Source organism: Moschus berezovskii, chromosome 13 (genome assembly GCF_049115385.1).
Source record: "Moschus berezovskii isolate FMDL1 chromosome 13, NW_MosBer_1.0, whole genome shotgun sequence".
Classification (NCBI taxonomy): domain Eukaryota; kingdom Metazoa; phylum Chordata; class Mammalia; order Artiodactyla; family Moschidae; genus Moschus; species Moschus berezovskii.
The window spans coordinates 78,133,076-78,152,712 of NC_142472.1; the positions used below are offsets into that span (position 1 = coordinate 78,133,076).

General features: G+C 40.5%; 1 pseudogene; it reads right to left on the bottom strand.

The window, feature by feature from the left end:
* Positions 1 to 1,525: 1,525 nt before the first annotated feature.
* On the bottom strand, positions 1,526 to 17,978 carry LOC129556193 (polypeptide N-acetylgalactosaminyltransferase 11-like; annotated as a pseudogene).
* Positions 17,979 to 19,637: the final 1,659 nt, after the last annotated feature.

The following is a 19,637-nucleotide window of genomic DNA, read 5'->3' on the forward strand; positions in this document are numbered from 1 at the left end:
AAGAAGAACAAGCTTTTTAGAATTGAATAAAACTCTTTAAAATTCTGGACTCTGAATCCTGTCATTGCAGAATGCCCTCTCTGTCAATTGTGGTTTTAAATCTGTTATTTATACTTGTGCAGCTTCTCAATGTGATAAATTATTCAGAAATACACAATGTCTGTACTTACTTTAGGTTTAGAGGAGATAAGGTAATAGAGTATCTGAATTTAAATGCAAAATATCAGTCTTGGTCCAGAAATAATGATTATAAGTATTTACGGAAGCAAAGGAAGCAAGACATGTACAGATGTAAAAGATCTGCTAAGTTAACTAGTAGTCTACTTGCCTTCACTAAACACAAAGGTAAGTGTGTGTATCTTTTAGAGACTTTTGATTCTAATTTTAATTTGCCAATGAAATTGAATTTTTTGTTTCCCTTGGGAAGCAGTTTGATGCACAGTTCTTAATATTTAACATTCAGAGGTGTTCATCCATCACATTCAAAACACTCACCTGTATTCAGCTTTACTTTCCTTGTTTTCAAGTCTGATTTAGTCCATATTTTTTTGGCATAATATACTGCCATACTCTACAACGCATTTTTCTGAATTGGCAATGAGGAAACATAATATTATAGTGTTATGTAATTAGAGAATGACTGTCATGTTAATTTAAATCACACTTATAGTCAGTGACCCATGCTATTGCATTTTAAAAATATGATCAATGATGTTAAGAACCTGCTGTATTTCTGATTTATGCTTCTTGAGAGTCCCTTGTACCGCAAGGAGATCCAACCAGTCCATTCTAAGGGAGATCGATCCTGGGTGTTCATTGGAAGGACTGATGCTAAAGCTAAAACTCCAATACTTCGGCCACCTCATGCGATGAGTTGACTCACTGGAAAAGACTCTGATGCTAGGAAAGGTTGGGGGCGGGAGGAGAAGGGGACGACAGAGAATGAGATGGCTGGATGGCATCACCGACTCTGTGGACATGAATTTGAGTGAACTCCGGGAGTTGGTGATGGACAGGGAGGCCTGGCGTGCTGTGATTCATGGGGTCGCGGAGAGTCAGACACGACTGAGCAACTGAACTGAACTGAAAGTTCTTATTCATTCTTAGCGTATTTGTTGTTCAAATCCAAAGTTATGTGATCAACATTCAGAGGTTCTTTCGCATTCTTTAACACAGAACCATATACTGAACACTGCTAAAATAAATCTTAACTTTTGGAATAAACAAGTAATTTGAATTAAAAATAAATACTATCACCTACTCTGTGTGTGGGAGTTTCCCAGGTGACACTAGCAGTAAAAAAGCTGCCAGCTAGTACAGGAGACATAAGAGATGGAGGTTTGATCCTTGGGTTGGGAAGATTCCCTGGAGAAGGGGATGGCAACTCACTCAGTATTTTTGCCTGGAGAATCCCATGGACAGAGGAGCCTGGCGGACTACAGTTCATAGGGTCACAAAGAATCAGACATGACTGAAGCAATTTAGCATGCACTCTGTGTAAGGCTAACTATTCTATTATCATCACTTAATGCTGTTCCACATGGTAGAAACTGACCATTGTTTTTATAGAGAAAAACTTGACAACCTTGACAAGAGAAGGTATAGAAGATTCCAACACCATGATCAACAGGGCTTCCACGGATCTGTCCTTTGGATTTCTAAGAGAACAAATGCCACACAGTTGTAGCAGAAATGGGAATAAGATGGTTTTTCCAGCTTAGAATAGGAGCAGTTTTAAAATTGTTTAATGACTACCTTTTCCAGTGTAGCATGAACCATCAGTGAGCAATTCATGACAAATTGACATTAGAAAACAATCCTAGTTATGTTAACCTTGCTTTATCTCTTGTTTGTTAAAAGAATATTCTCAAAGTTTGGTGGAGACAGAAGTGGAAAAGAAAAAAAAAAAAAGAAATGGAACTCATTCAAAATACATGCTAGCACTGGAAAAAGTTCTTAATTTTATTTTTTAATTTTACTGCAAATTGGGAACCAAAATGAAGTGACTTAATCTCAGCCACACATAACACTTTCTAAATCAATTTCTCATTACACTGCAAATTTATAAAAAGTGTGCATTCTTATTTCATTTGATCTTGTGGTATAAAGTCTTCCTACCATATTAGGATGACAGAGAAGTCTTTATCTTCAGTTCTGATATTGTCTGTAGGTGTAACCCTATTGATGTAATACTCCTCTAAGTGTGAGTCACTTAGTTGGGTCTGACTCTTTGTGACCCCCATGGACTGTAGCCCACCAGACTCCTCTGTTTATGGAATTCTCCAGGCAAGAATACTGGTGTGGTTTGCCATTTTTCTTCTCCAGTGGATCTTCCCCATCTAGGGATTGAAACCAAATGTCCTTCATTGCAGGCAGATTTTTTACCATCTGAGCCATTACTACTCTAGATAGCAATATATTCATTTATTCACAAAAAAATGTTTTAAATGCTCCACAAAATTTGTACTTTGTCTTTCACTTTTCTAATTTATTGCCTTCCTTGCCAGCTGTGCTCGTCTACGTAATCTTACTACTTTTGGTGAAATCAACATTCACTCCCATCTCTTGGGAGTCACCTTTAATTCCTCTCCCTCTTCACTTTGTCTTCTATTGAATGAATTGATTAGCAGCATGATCATCTTTTTATCTCCCTTGGTATACTATATGTTCTCTAGGGAAACAGCTTAGTCTTGTTCATCTTTGAATTCCTAATATATGGCAAACTTTCTTGCACAATAAGTAGATCACTTATGATTATGAAGCCGTAAATGTTTATTTGCTTATAAGGCAGTTGCACTCATATCCTACTTTCCAAACTACAAATTCCAGCACATATTGTGAAGTAATCAAATCTTGCTTTAGATCATAGCCTCCTCAGGTCTCTTCTGATATCCTTTGGTTTTCCTCTTGAAACAGGAGGGCACAATCTTTAAAAGAATGACATGGCCATAAGGCATGACAAAGATTTGGTTAGAACCATCTAGGTCCAAATGGTGGAGTATTCAGCTTCCAGTAGACCCTGAACCTCAGTATCTGCTCATTGTCATACATTAACATGCTAAATGATATACCCACCAGTGCCATGACAGTTCTAAGTCTAACCATAAAAGGCCAAAAAGTGACTGGAGGTCATATTCCTGGAAATACCCACCCTTTCTCCCAAAATAATTGGAATTTTTCCATTAATTAGCCTCTGATATTACCCAGCCCCTAAAACTTAACCACACCATCTTTCAAAGTTCTCACCTTATGAGATGGTATACATTCTGTCTGTGAAGTGAGTTTCTCTGTCAATAAATCCACTTCTTACCTATTGTTTTGTTTCCCATTTCTTTCCAATGAAGCAAGAATCTCAAATTCACCAGCAATACCCTGTGCTAAGCAACAGTTTCTTAACCGGTTCTTCTCACACCGATTTCTCAACTGATTGTGTCCACGTTCAAATTGCCCTTGTGTTGATATCTGCATTTATAGGTATATATTATCCAGGTGTCATTTAATTAATTTACAACTCAGGTTTTTTTCTCAGTTCTGCTGCTGCTGCTGCTGCTAGGTCACTTCAGTCGTGTCCGACTCTGTGCGACCCCATAGACAGCAGCCCACCAGGCTCCACCGTCCCTGGGATTCTCCAGGCAAGAACACTGGAGTGGGTTGCCATTTCCTTCTCCAATGCATGAAAGTGAAAAGTCAAAGTGAAGTCGCACAGTCATGTCCCACTCTTCGCAACCTCATGGACTGCAGCCTACCAGGCTCCTCCGTCCATGGGATTTTTCCAGGCAAGAGTACTGGAGTGGGATGCCATTGCCTTCTCCATTTCCTCTGTTCTACACACTCATTACTTCCCTAGTTGTTGGTCCTGAGATCAGGTCTGGAGGAAAAATAATATTCCTTGTATTTATTTAATCAAGGAATCACCAACATGAGAGTTATGTGTCCTAAAGTCCTAGCCTTTAGGAAATACATATGATCACCTTTTTCAAAAAACATCTCCTACTCTAGAGCAAAGGATGATGAAGAACTTACCTCCACACACTCAGATCCTAAATTATATATCCAAATATTCTCCTCCCCCAGCATCCATGCTACTGTCACCCTGTCCAAGTCAGTGGAATAGTATCTGTTCAAGGCAAACAACCCTCCAGCCATTCTAAGTGACTTTATTGGTGTAGGTGATTTTGTGAGTCCTCTGGCCTTCCTAGCTCAGAAAGAGGAATAGGATCCCATTTGAAGTGCATCTGCTAGCTGAATCCTTCCTGTCCTGTAGAGGACAGTGAACTCTAGGTAAGTGTGTCCACACTGATAAGATCACTTGTGGGGCAGCTGATCCCCCTGGATGATCACCAGCAAGGGCTGAAGCCATATTGCATTCACCCCCAATGGCTGTCCAGGAACACCAGAACTCCTGGGCCACGGACTGCTCTAATCATTCTTTCGCCAACCAACCCATAACAGTTTAGTTACATTTCTTTTTACTTTAATGTTTCCAGAGAGGCGTTATTGGACATACTCATCCAGCTCTCCTTTCAAATCACCGAAGCCACTCTCATTATCCACAAAGATGATGTCACGCAGACGATGTGCTGGTGTGCTGCGACTCTGTTCCTCGTCTTGAACAGGGCCAACAGAGCTTCATCACAGAAACAAAGAGCGACGCTGGCGGCTCAGTGTCGCTTTGACTAGACAACCCAAGTCTGAGAGTTACGACTTTTCTTTACACGCTACACTCCTCTGTCGGACAAATCTTGATGGTAGCCTAAGTAGTGACTAATACAAATAGAAAGGCATTTTTCTGATAGCCTAAGTATCATAATTCCTGATGCCTATCATTAAAAATAATATCTAATCCAGAAGGGAATTTCACATTTCCTTCCTCTGGATCTTTAATATGATTAACTATTACATGGCAATTTTGTTTGCATTGAACTATGATTCTAATACCTGACTTAATGTGAAACAGGGATAAGATAGAGCGGGGAGGCTGGATGATCCACAGGCCCAGATCCCTTGATGGATACATTCTTAAACAACTGAGTCACTTCACTGAAGATAAAATAAGCAAAAAGCAAAACTGTGCAGGACACAAACATAAAAATATACCCAACAGAAATATGACACTTTGACATTTCTCCTTATTGACCTAGCAGAGCTAAAATACCCTTTTCAATTTCCAGGAGCAGAAGTTTCTGCAGCCAGAAGCTCATGCTGGAGGCTGTGTATAGGCCAGAGAGATTGAGAAACTTGAGGATGCAGCCTGGGAGGAGAGGTGATGGGTTCTGTGTTCTGTGGATTTTGCTTCCAGGTTCCCCATCAGGTCCCCAGGGTGAAGATCCTGGAAATACACATGTGACTCTCAAGACTAGGACTGCAGCCTCCTCCTTCCTCACTGCGGCAGCCATCACAGCTGATGTGGCCCCCGCCAGGCAGCACTGGGCCGCTTCAAAGCCCAGCATCACAGAGACATGGGACATGGAGGCAGCCGCCAGCTCTCCAGGTCTTGGTGCCTCACACCCCACTCTCACCTTTCTTTTTTCCCCCAAACTGATTAGCAGCCAGGCCCCTAAAATTAAAGAGTTAGGAACATGTCTTGGGGAATAGCAAGGATGAAATTTATACATGTCTGCTCCTTTCTTGATCCCATTTTGATCTGAACCAGGATTATTTGAAATAGTAAGCATAGAGTCAATGTCTACATGGAAACTAGAAGATGGAAAAGGAGAAGAAGAAGGAAAAATGAAAAAATAACCATGTTCCAAAGGTAACTGGCTATCAATTTTTGTGTTCTGTTTTTAAGAAGCTGAAAATCTTCCTTCGGAGAGACTTTGAACAGTTTAGTTTCTGTCTTCCAGCATGGAGACTGGTATTTTCCCTGGGGACAAATAGCTCTTTTGATGTCCACAAGTGCATTAATAATATCATTCTTATGCAGAAGTAAGACATTTTATCTAAGCATATGGAACACTGAGTGGAAGATCAGTTCAGTTCAGTTCAGTTGCTCAGTCGTGTCCGACTCTCCGCGACCCCATGAATCACAGCACGCCAGGCCTCCCTGTCCATCACCAACTCCCGGAGTACACTCAAACTCATGTCCACAGAGTCGGTGATGCCATCCAGCCATCTCATTCTCCGTCGTCCCCTTCTCCTCCCGCCCCCAACCTTTCCCAGCATCAGAGTCTTTTCCAGTGAGTCAACTCGTCGCATGAGGTGGCCAAAGTATTGGAGTTTCAGCTTTAGCATCAGTCCCTCCAATGAACATCCAGGATTGATCTCCTTTAGAATGGACTGGTTGGATCTCCTTGCAGTATAAGGGACTCTCAAGAGTCTTCTCCAACACCACAGTTCAAAAGCATCGATTCTTCGGCGATCAGCTTTCTTCACAATAAACCATTTATTAAATTAAATTGAACAGTAAATTTTTGGTTTGTTTTGAGACTCCTTTAAGATTTTATTGTGTTGACTGTACAAAGTAACAATTGAAAAATGTAAAACTATTATCTACCTCACAGAGTTGTTGGTAGGATAAAGATAATGATATTTAGAGTGACTTAGTTCATCCTTAGCATACAGTAAGAGCTCAGTAAAAGCTTTTATTACTGTTGTTGAACCAACCATTATCAGTGGTGGTGGTGGTTGTTGGTTTAGTCTCTAAGTCGTGTCCTACTCTTGACACCCCGTGGACTGTAGCCCACCAGGCTCCTCTGTCCATGGGATTCTCCAGGCAAGAATACTGGAGTAGGTTGCCATTTCTTTCTCCAGGGGATCTTCCTAACCCAGGAATCAAACCTGGGTCTCCTGCATTGCAGACAGATTCTTTACTGACTGATCTACAAGGGAAGCTTTTATTACTCTTATTGAACTGTTATCTGTAATAAACACAGATGGTGTTTATGTGTATGTGTGTGTTTAGATTTCTGTATATATACATTTGTAAGTGTACATGTATTTTATATACTATAATGTTATGTTTTACCTGTATTTCTAAATTCACTTAAAATGATTTCTTACTTTATATTTGAAATCTAAATTCATATATATTTTTAAGACCATGTAAATTATTACCACTCAATGTGGGGAATTTTGAAAGAGATATTCTAATCTTTATAGCTTTCAATATTTTTAAACCTATTTTTAAAGTGTGGGATTATCCCCTTGAGTGTATGAGAAAAAGCTCGGTTACCAAAATTAAAAGAATATGTGTCATTTCTACCTAGAGCATTGGCACAGGTGAATTTTACAGGAATAGGGAAGATTAACTAGGAACTCAGTGTGATGTAAAGGCATCTGAGAAGCAGTAGGAGATGATACTTGACCTTTTGAGGCTTCTCAGGGGATTGAAGTTAAAGCAACTCCAGGTGGTCTTCAGAATCACTTGACATTTCCCGTAAGTGATGGGCCAAACAAGAAAAAGCCAGAGAAAGTCAGAGTTACAATAAAGTTCAATTTCACCAATTTATTGAACATATTTATTTAAAGTATCTCTTTGGCTCTACAGTGAGTGTGTCAGAAATGCCTCTCTACACTCATCACAGCAACCAATGTGGTGCTTGTATGTATCAAAGTCCGTCCTCAGGTCTTGTCCTTTGTCATGTTCCTCCAGGATCTCGGTCAATTCCACAGTTTTTGCAAATTGCACCTGTGTTAATTACTTAAATCCATGTTACCAACCCTGATATTTTTCCTGAAATCAAGACCCATATGTTTAACACTTACTTTATATCTGCATTTGAATGCCTATCAGTATCCAAGACTCGGAGTCTCCATTCTTTAATATGAACATCTCCTATTTGATGTACAATGTAGTCCACATCGCGGATACAAAGAAGAATACACAATGGAGTCTCTTCCCTGAGGATCGTGGGGCTCAACCACAGGTCAACAAAGTTTTATTTTTCCCTGAAAAAGACCAAATAAATCCAATTCACAGCAGAAGCTAGAAAGACTCTCCCAATCCACAATGGCAGTAAACGGCTTCTCTCCATTTGCACTGCACGCATACCCCTGTTTCATCACTTACCAGGTTTCATAATACTAGTTTCTCTAACCTCTTTAACCACAGGTCAGCAAATATAGACTGCCAAAGAAATGCAGCACCTACCGGGTCCTGAAGGATTAATACATTACAGATTATTAGGAAGCATCTTTTTTATTTATTTCCACAAAGCTCTTTTTCTAAATTTAAATTTACCCTGTCTGATTAAAGATATCACTACCCTCTTAGATTAGAGGACTAGAAATGTTGGATTCTCTTACACTGCAGCCTACTTGAATAGGCTAGTTGTGGTATCATATAGACACAGGCTTGTCAAGGCTTTGTAATTCATATGATATAGGGGTTTTATTTAACAAAAAAGTTCCAGCTTATTCATATAAAATTTGGTAGGGGCCTTGGCGGAGGCTGCGGAAGTGAGGGTCTTAGGTGCACAAACTTTACAGCAAACTGTGTAACCAGTCCACATGCTGCCTTCTAGTTCCACCTTCTCTATCTGTAGATTTTCAGTAAGCTGCTCCTAGATGTCTGTTCTTGCTTCTTCTGTTGGGATTCCCTGGTGACTCAGATGGCAAAAAAATCTGCCTACTATTTGGGAGACCCAGGTTCAATCCCTGGCTCTGGAAGATAGCCTGGAGAAGGGCATGACAACCCCCTCCAGGATTCTTACCTGGAGAATCCCATGGACAGAGGAGCCTGGAGAGCTACAGTCCATGGGGTCACAAAGAGTCAGACAGGACTGCGAGACCAACACCATACCACCATTGGTCTTCGAGGGCTGTTATGACAAATGACCACAACTCGGGTGGCTTAAAACAGAGCTCATGCCCTCTTAGTTCAGGAGAACAGAGCTAGAAATCAGTGAGGCACCAGGGTTAGTACCTTCTGGAAGCTGTGGAGAGGGAGGGGACCATCCCGTTTGTCTCTCTCTGTCTATCCTAGATGCCGGTGGTTGCAGTCAACCCTTCAGATTGTTTGACTTGCAGACACAGTACCCCAATCTCCCTCCAATTTCATGTCACCTGCTTTTCTGGGTCTCTCTGTATCTTCTCCTCCTCTTAACAAAGATACTTGCTGGTCATATCGCTTAGGACCTATCCTGAGTCTGAGAGATTTCATTTTGAAATCTTTAGTTAATAACATCTTTTATATAAGGTCACATTCTGAGGTTCTACATGGCCATGATTTTTAGACACATTGCAGCATATGACATTTCTCCACTCACATTCCACTTTGGTTCAGTTCAGTTCAGTTCAGTAGCTCAGTCGTGTCCGACTCTCTGCGACCCCATGAATCACAGCATGCCAGGCCTCCCTGTTCATCACCAACTCCTGGAGTTCACTCAAACTCATGTCCACAGAGTTGGTGATGCCATCCAGCCATCTCATTCTCTGTCGTCCCCTTATCCTCCCGCCCCCAACCTTTCCTAGCATCAAAGTCTTTTCCAGTGAGTCAACTCGTCGCATGAGGTGGCCAGAGTATTGCAGTTTCAGTTTTAGCACACCCTCACTATTGTAGAGCCAAAGTATCATCATTGATTGTTCTGATGGTGCTACTGCTTTTCTCAATAGTATTTATGATTTTATAAACACCTACTCTTGGTGTTTAATAACACTCCCTTATTTCAGGATCCATGCTTTGCTTCTAGATGTTTTCTTGTATAATTCTAAACTCTAGCTAAACTGGCTTAGTTTGTCTCAAAACAAACCTTATGCTTCCCTGCTGCTATGTCTTGGTCATTCTTTCCTTTAAACTAGAACATAATTTCCATCAAATATTAACTGATAACAAAAAAAAACTAACATTATTTAAGATCCCAAATATATAAATAATTTAATTGACTAACTATCCTCTACCAGAAAAATCAGTTATTCTCAATTACCTATGTTAGTTTTCCCTTCTTTAAATAATAACAGGAAAACAACAAATTGTTGCTTTTGTATAGATCTTTACAGCTTCCAAGCCACACACAGATAACCTTATTGATTATAAGTACTATTAAAGTAATTTTAAAATTTTTGTTTATGTATTTTTGATTATTATTTTGGCTGTGCTGGGACTTTGTACTTTTCTCTGTTTGTGGCAAGTGGGTGCTACTCTCTGGTTGCAATGCCCGGGTTTCCCACTGCAGTGGCTTCTCTTGTTGCAGAGCATGGACTCTAGGCACACTGGCCTTAGCAGCTGTGGAACACAGGCTTAATTGCTCTGCAGCTTGTGGGGTCTTTCAGGACCAGGAATCAAATCAGTGTTTCCTGCATTGCAAGGTAGATTCTTAACCCCAGGACCCCCAGGGAAGCCCCTGAAGTCATTTTTACATGTTTGGTTTTCCTTAGATTCAGAGTAAGGCAGCCACAGTGCTGTGTCTTGGTCATTTTACAACCCCTTCGGTGCATAGTACAGGATCTTAGTAGTAATGCAGTATCACCGTACAGGAATTGTTGCTCAGTAAAGATCTGCTAAACTGGTGACATGGAACTTTAAGATTATGAGCATAACTGCGAGTAGAGACCTACTTGCTTTAGGATTCGGTCTTGAATGATAATCCAAGGTCATCTAAAAAAATCTCAGGATGTAGTAACAGTAATTACTGGCCTTCTTTGTTCATCTTTATTAGTATTAATACATCCTGAGATTTTCAAAATTGACTTTGGAATAAAGACAATCAAATAATTAACAGGTAATAACATATTTCACACTGTATTGCTAAAACTAAATATAATTTGTTAAATGGGATTATGCTTGATCCTCAAAGAGTTGTTTCTGAGGTTTTATCCTTCCAGTACCCAACATACAATGATGTGTCCCTTTCAAGGGAATAGAAATTACTGCTAAATTGTAGTCGATGTTCCAATTAAATTAACATCCTACCTTATAGGATGCAGGCACTGAAAAGAAAAGTATACAAATGTCCTACTTGAATATTTATCTCTATAATCTACTTAGGGAAGCATGTCTCTTAGTAAGAAAAGGAATTTTGCGTGAGAGTGGTCAATTGAATCTATTAGTTGAAGTTGTGGGTAGAGTTAAGTGAAGTTCATACTTTCTCTCTGAGATACAAAAACAAAAGAGTAGATAAGACACCCTCTCCATTTCACTAGAACAGTAGCTGAAATAGTTTCTCCCAATACTTTGTTGCTTTTCTCCATTGCCAGCTCCTGTTTACAAAGGAACAATGCCAGGCTGGGAGCTCAGGATTCTGCTTCAAGTGAAATATCCTTCTGTCATACAGAATGATGAAAACAGTGTAGATTTTATTTACATATATTCTGTCTATTGAAATTTTTAAAAAGGGCAAATACAACACTTTTGACAGATTTATGTCTCTTAATATTGCAGAATGTTCCTTTCATTATAATTAAAAGATTCAAAGCATAACTTCAGCTAGAAAATAGAGGCACCCTAAGTTTGTCCTAAGAAGCAAGCATGGTTAACAATAATATAGATTAGTGTTTGAGCATATTACATGAATGTTGAAAACTTAAACTCCCATTCTTCACTCCTCAATGGAAAAAAGAAAAAACATGGATACAGCAAAAACATTTCAGACATAATACCACTTGTTATAGTTTTCTGGAAGTAGGTTTGTAATGTAACCGAGAGTAAGGAGGAGGCAAATGCACTCCAACACCAAGTTTATTTCATAGAAAATGGGTCAAATTTGAAAATAAAAGGTAGAGAAACCTCTGATACAGAGCAGATATGTATCTTCAAAAAAAAACCCCACATGGTATTGCTTTGCTGTAGCCAATGTGCTTGATTGATTTCAGATATCTTAGGATAGAACCAACAATGGCCCAGAAAAGAGATTTGCTCCATTCATCTACACTTTTTCCTTGTTGAAGGTCATGATTTCTTTTCTTTTCTTTTCCCCCAAATTGTTAAGCCTTTGTGGCATTATTCTGAACACTTCTATGAAGAATTATAAGCTAAATCATACAAAATTTGCTGAGCAGAATCTAATTCTATTGGACCTCATCTAATATCTGAGCTTTTATCAGAGTGAAGTGTGGTTTTCATTGGAAAATAAGTGGGAAGGTAGAGAAGGGACAGAGATACCCAAGAACCGCTCCCCACACCCCCGCCCCCACTCCTTGGCTGGCCACTTGAGAGGTATTTCCCGTTTCTTCACGGTGAACCTCAGAGACCAACTAGCCTGGAGAAGTAGGTTGATCCCTCTGGTAAGTTTCCTGTTGTTGCTGTTGTTGCTCAGTCCTTTCTGGATCTTTGTGGCCTCATGGACTGCAGCACGCCAGGCTTCCCTGTCCATCGCCATCTCCTGGGGCTTGCTCAAACTCATGTCCACTGAGTCAGTGATGCCACCCAACCAACTCATCCTCTGTCGTCCCCTTCTCCTCCTGCCTTCAATCTTTCCCAGCATCCAGGTCTTTTCCAATGAGTTGGCTCTTCACATCAGGAGGCCAAAGTATTAGAGCTTCAGCTTCATCCTTTGTCCTTCCAATGAATATTTAGTGTTGATTTCCTTTAGAATTGACCAGTTTGATCTCCTTGCAGTCCAAGGGACTCTCAAGAGTCTTCTCCAACACCACAATTTGAAAGCATCAATTCTATACCTTACCAATACTGGAGATATACCACGAGGGACAGAAAAGCACAGGATACGTCATGCAGATTGTATTTTCTGATCTCCTCCAGAACCTTTGAAACTCCATGCAGTATCCCATAGCCCTAACCATATATGAGCCAGATCTGGGAACCTGTAGTGAGCTGGGGCACAGCTCTTTCCCTTCCCCTAATCCCACTTTGTGATTCACAGCCGCTAACCTGAGTTTAAAAGTTGAGCCATGAAACAAAACCAGTACTCAGAATATCCTCCCTGAGTGAGGAAGATGTGATGCAAGTGGAAATGACACACCCCTAGAGTTGCTGAAAAGTGGAACGCCCTGGTGTTTCATGGGTCAATTGTATTTAGTGCTATATTCAACTGTATTCAAGTATGCAAGTCCCAAATACCTGGTGCCCTCAAGAGCTATCAGCAAGGCTAGGCACAGAGCATGCTTAGAATTGACCAATTACTTAAAAAAAAGGGATGGTCACATTTCTGCATGAGGAAGAAGAGGCAGCTTCATATCTAATAAGGAGAGTTAGGAAACAGATGTCCAGCCTAAGATCCTGGACTGTTGACCAGATCTCACCTCTTGGGTAGGTCATGAGGTAGACCATGCAGTCTGCTATTGATGGCATTTTATTCTAGAAAATTTTAGTATGCCTTGAAGTGAGTATGTCTAGTTGTTAGCAACAGGCAGGTTTTCTTTTGTTTTCTCAGTTCTTTTTAAAAACCTCATTGTCAGTTCCATTCTGTTTTATGATGGGGTTTAGAGCAGGTTGCCCCAGAATGTGTCATTTTGCCATGTGAAAACAAAGCCAAACAGACTCTAGACTATCTTTTAAGTTCTCTTTAAACTGCCAAAAATAATTTAGATGGGGGTTTGTGAACTGTGGTGCTGGAGAAGACTCTTGAGAGTCCCTTGGACTGCAAGGAGATCCAATCAGCCCATTCTAAAGGAGATCAATCCTGGGTGTTCATTGGAAGGACTGATGCTAAAGCTGAAACTGCAATAATTTGGACACCTCATGCGACGAGTTGACTCACTGGAAAAGACTCTGATGATGGGAAAGGTTGGGGGCGGGAGGAGAAGGGGACGACAGAGAATGAGATGGCTGGATGGCATCACCGACTCTGGACATGAGTTTGGGTGAACTCCGGGAGTTGGTGATGAACAGGGAGGCCTGGTGTGCTGTGATTCATGGGGTCGTGGAGAGTTGGACACGACTGAGCGACTGAACTGAACTGAACTGAACTGTACCAGGAAGAGAGCTAATACCAAATGTTTACATCAGACTTATCTGCATAGCAGGGCACACATTTGTTCACCAAACATTTGCTCTTCCCATCTTTCTGTGATTTGTCTTTCTCTCCTTTGAAGTCCCAGATTTCTAGTCCCTTCTCCAAGCTCAGGATTCATATAAATCTCAACCTCCTGACTGTCAGGAAGGCTCATATTTGGGGGTGCCTGTACCAGGTGGCTCAGTGGTAAGAAACCTGCCTGCCAATGCAGGAGATGCAGATTTGATACCTGGCTCATGAAGATGCTCTGGAGAAGGAAATGGCAAGTGAAAGTCATTCAGTCATGTGTGACTATGAGGCCCCATGGACTATACAGTCCATGGAATTCTCCAGGCCAGAACAAGAAAGAGACACAGAAGCACTTGGAGTGTGTGTTGCTGCTGCGGCAGCATTGGTCCTTCCAATGAGTATTCAGGATTGATTTCCCTTAAGATTGACTGATTTGATCTCTTTACCGTTCAGGGGACTCTCAAGAGTCTTCTCCAGCACCAAAATTTGAGATTGGAATTCTCCAGGCCAGAATACTAGAGTGGGTGGCCTTTACCTTCTGCAGGGGATCTTCCCAACCCAGGGATCGAACCCTGGTATCCCGCATTGCAGGCAGATTCTTTACCAACTGAGATATCAGGGGAGCCCCAGTATCAGGAAGGAAATGGCAACCCACTGCAGTATTCTTGTGAGGGAAATCCCATGGACAGAGGAGCCTGGTGTGCTACAGTCCATGAGGTCATGAAGAGGTGGACATGTCTGAGTGACTGAGCACTCACACATGTATGTATGAATTAAATTTGTTTTCTCCTGTTAACCTTGGTTATGTCAAGTTAATTATCAGATCATCCAAAGAACTTAGAAGGAAAGAAAAGTTTTCCTCTTCTACATCTACAATAGAATGAAAAAATCCCTCATTTTAGAGAATGTATTAATACGACAATTCTTAGTCTGTGATTGTCCAAGACACTCCACAGTGTCAGCAAGCCTTGGGCAGTGTTCAGGAATTACTCAATGTGTGTATGTGGAAGACTTTGACTAGAACACTACTCATATTTCCCATTTCACATAAACTTTTATGAGATCAGGAATAGTAGATAAGCTTTAAATGACTCTCCTGAAATACGTTACTTAATTATACCCTGATTAGAAAAAAAAGAAGAAGAAGCAGGGGACTTCCCTAGTGTCTCAGTGGCTAAGACTCCAAGCTCCCAAGTGCAAGGGACATGAGGTCGATCCCTGGTCATGGACTCAACTAGATCCCATACACCATAACTAAAGATCTCACATGCTGCAAAGATCAAGGATCATGTTGGTCACAACTAAGACTCAGCACAGCCAAATTAATCAGTTAATTAATTTTAAAAAAAAGAAACAGAATTGTATTTGTATTCTTTGTATCTGTATTTGTATTCCACTCTATTTTATATCAATGAGAGGGTTATATACCATAATTTTACTATGGTTTTGGAGAGAAAAAGAAACTTTCCTCTGATGAGTCCAACCTGTAAACTTCCCACTAGAAATTCACCAGTGTTAGACACTCACAGTCCTTTTGCTGCTCTTGCGTTTTCCATTCCTCACTCTGATGGCCGCATTAAAATGAAGGATTATCACTATTTAGTATTTCATAATTGCCATGCCATATGTGTCTATTTAATTGAATTAAGTAATGTCTGTTGTTTATATCAACAGTAAAAACATTCAGATAAACACCAAACCACAGTTTTGATAAAACCCATCACTAACTTCTACTTAGTAATAAAATGTATGTGTCATTTCATGATATAGTGATTAAAATACTGATTTGCTAATGGCATTCTATGACTAATTTTAATAATTAATTATAATTTATAATAATTTTGTTAGATTCTACCTATTGATACAATTCTCATTTCTCAGAAGCTTTATGAATCAGGAAGACGAAATAGAAAACACTGAATGATCCTCTTGAAATGTATTATTGAATTATACTCTTAGAATCCTTTTATATCATTACTAACTGTATTTATTTTTTATTCACAACAGACTCAACTGTAATGACAGATTCAGAAAATTATGTTAATGAAGATAAATAGGATTTCTATCTGTCCCAGCAAGATTCTTGACGATAGAGATTTTATTTTCCTTTTTTATACAAGTTCTTCATTATCCATAGACAAGACCTTGAAAAGACTGAATAAACTTATTTCAGGAGACATTTTCCTAAGTAGAGTCTGTTATATTTTTCTAGGTTGATTGCTACATATACTCGTTTAAAAAGGTATATGTTTATTTTAAACTACATTTTGTTGGGGAACCATTTTTAAAATCAGAATGTCCCAACCCAGAAATCCACACTTTTATATTGAAGAAGCATTGCTAAAAAACAAGATTCAACTGAATAAATTTAAATAGCTAATTGTTTTTATTCAACAATTTAAAAATGGGGCAGGATCCTATCCAACCCACTTCCCTAGTGGTGCAGTGAGTAAAGAATCTGCCTGCCAATGCAGGAGCCATAAGAGACTCAAGTTCAGTCCCTGGGTCGGGAAGATCCCCTGGAGAAGGAAATGGCAATCCACTCTGGTACTCTTGTCTGGAGAATTCCATTGAAAGGCCAGCCTGGTGGGCTGCAGTCCAGGGGGTCACAGAAGAGTTGGTCATGAAAGAGACTGAGCACTCAACCATGCATCCTATCTAACAACTAGAAAGGAGCCCCAAGGAGCTGTACAAAACAAGGGACTTTTAGAGGCAGAAGGAGAGGGAAGCAAGGGAGCTTAAATAATGGATAGTTTCAGGCAAGATCCTCTTCCCTTAGGAGAAGGCAAGCCTCTTAGCCAGGAGATTACCTCACTAGTCTCGATCAGGAAATTCTGAGTTGATTGTTTTAAAATTCTCCTTGTGGGAAAGACTGAAACTGCAATCAGGTTTGCTATTAAGTCTTGGTGGGGATTAACATAGGGGATTCCATTTGGAGGTTGTTGTTTCTTTTTAACAGCATTAAATCAGAATGTGATGTGCATCGTAGGTCATCTTCGAAGAGACTGCAAAGATGGCAAGAATGCTCACTCCTTACAAAGCTGGTAGATGCGATTCATTACATGCATGTCTTTAAGATAAACAATAGAAAAAAAGAAAAGAAAGTCTTAGTCACTCAGTTGTGTCTGGCTCTTTGCAACTCCGTGGATTGTAGCCCACTAGTCTCCTTTGTCCATGGGATTCTCCAGGCAAGAATACTAGAGTGGTTGTCCATTCTCTCCTCCAGGAAATCTTCCTGACCCAAGGATTGAACCCAAGTCCTCTACATTGCAGGCAGTCTGAGCCACCAAGATCAACAATAACTAGTTCATAAGTAAGAGGACTTGACGACACCATTTGCTACACATGTACATCCTAACTCTATATGGTAATTGGGGTTGCCATCTGTGTTATCTAATCAGCTACTGGAGAAAAAATAAACCTCACATCTTCGTAACAGCAGATAGTTTTCCAACTCAGAACAAGGTTCCCACAGAAGTTAAACTCCTATCTTTTCACACAAACTGGGAAATCGCGATGCAGTCTCCCTTAATGTTTGGGCTTCCATGGTGGCTCAGTGGTAAAAGAATCCACCTGAAAAGTAGGAGATGCAGTTTTGGTCCCTGGGTCAGGAAGATCTCCTGGAGGAGGACATCGTAACCCACTCCAACATTCTTGTCCAGAGAACCCCATGGACAGAAGAGCCTGTCGAGCTACAGTCCATAGAGTTGCGAAAAGTCAGACATAACTGAAGGGACTGAGCAGGCAGGGAGTCTCTCTTAATGTTTACATTTCAAAGAGATGGTTCCTAGGTCTTTGAGAAAACCATTCCTACATCATAAAAGGTGAGAAAAAGCCAATGAGAAATATTTACAATGACAAGTTTTCCAATGTAAATACTCTAAGAAAACTGGGGAAGGGAGAACTAGTTTTTTCCCTTATTTTCACAGAGGAGAATTAAGACTTTTATATATATATATATATATATATATATATATATATTTTAAGTAGACAGATTTACTTATTTTTGACTAAGCTGAGTGTGGGTTTCTCTAATGGTGTTGCCTGGGCTTCTCGGAGCAATAGCTTGTCTTGTCGCAGAGCACTGGCTGTAGTGTGCACAAGCTGAAGCTGCCCCATGGTGTGTGGGATCTTCCAGGACCAAGGAACAAACCCATATCCCCTGCATTGGCAGGCAGATTCTTAACCGCTGGACCATCAGGCTAGTCCTATTTTTAATTTTTATTTGTCCTTATAATCATTCCTGTAGCATCTCATAGTACTCATGGGTTAATTATACCAATATTCCCTTCAAAACTCACTAATTTTCCTGAAGAACTAGGTTGACCTGAAAGAAATAGAGAGATATTTCTCCAGCAGAGATAGATTTATTCAGGATCAGCAGAGAACTGCAATTCAAAGTGCAGCCATGATGAACCACGTGCAAGCCCCTGCTCAGAAAGGGAAGGAGAACTCTTTTACAGAGGGGAAAACAAAATTGAGAGGCTATCATTCAATGACTTTTCACTGGCCCAGTCCTTGCTGGGAGATAAGAGGACTCTTTCTTCTTCCTTTTGGACTCTGCTGTATTTGCTTCCCAGGTGGCTAGTGGTAAAGAGCCCACCTGCTAATGCAGGAGACATAAGAGATGGGGTTCGATCCCTGGGTGGAAGACCCCCTGGAAGAGGGCACCACCACCCACTCCAGTATTCTTGCCTGGAGAATCCCATGGACAGAGGAGCCTGACTGGCTATGGTCCATTGGACTGCAAAGAGTCAGACACACTGAAGCGACTTAGCATGCATGCATGTAGTTTCAGGACTTGAGTGTACCCACTTCTGGTCTCCTGACCCTATATAATTGACAGTTTTGTTTATTAATATTTTGCAACAACCTTTGAGGGTGCTGCTGTAAATATAAAGACAAAATGAATAAGAAAGAAAGCCTAAAAGGCAAATAGAGTGACTATTTTCTTAAATGAGGCAGCCATGGCACTCTAAGGGAAAAATTAATCCGTGGTATATTACAAGTTTTCTTTTTTTTTAGTTCTACTGTTGATTTTGCCATTGTACAAATCACTCTAAAGCTGTAAATGACAGGCCTAACCACATGACCTTGATGTGTGGCTCTTACATCTGTTCCATGAATAGATTTTGACCTGTAAGTAAACGTGTGCACTAGCCTTTCTCTGGTATCCATAGAGAAATTGATAGGACCATTCCTAATATTTCAATAAATTCATTTTTCTTTTTTCTTTTCAACTTTCTTGGAAGGCACAAAACACTTTTTGTTTTGTTCTAAGGACACTAGACGTTAGATTTCCACAGTTGTACAGGCCCAAATCGGGGCTTCCCTGGGGGTTCAGCTGGTAAAGAATCTGCCTGGTCGAGACCTGGCTTCGATCCCCAGGGCGTTGGGCCGGGAGGAGAACCCCAGGAGAAGGGTACAGCTTCCCACTCCAGTATTCTTGCCTGGGAAATCCCATGGACAAAGGAGCCTGGCAGACCGCAGTCCATAGGGTTGCAAAGTTTTGGACGCAGCTGAGCGACTAACACACACACACACGCCCAAAACACAGTGCTTGGTTTTCATGTTTGTGACATTCTACTCTGTTATTATGCATGCATGTTTTTACATGATATTGGGGAAGGATAGCTCATTTGCAACCAGGATTCAACAGAGGCAAAGAGGGAAAATTCAAAAGGTCAAGGGAGCATTGGGCCACTATTCTCACCAGAGAAAAATAGACAGTGGATCCTTTTACCAAGGCTGGAGCTGTCAGTTCCTGTGTAAAACACA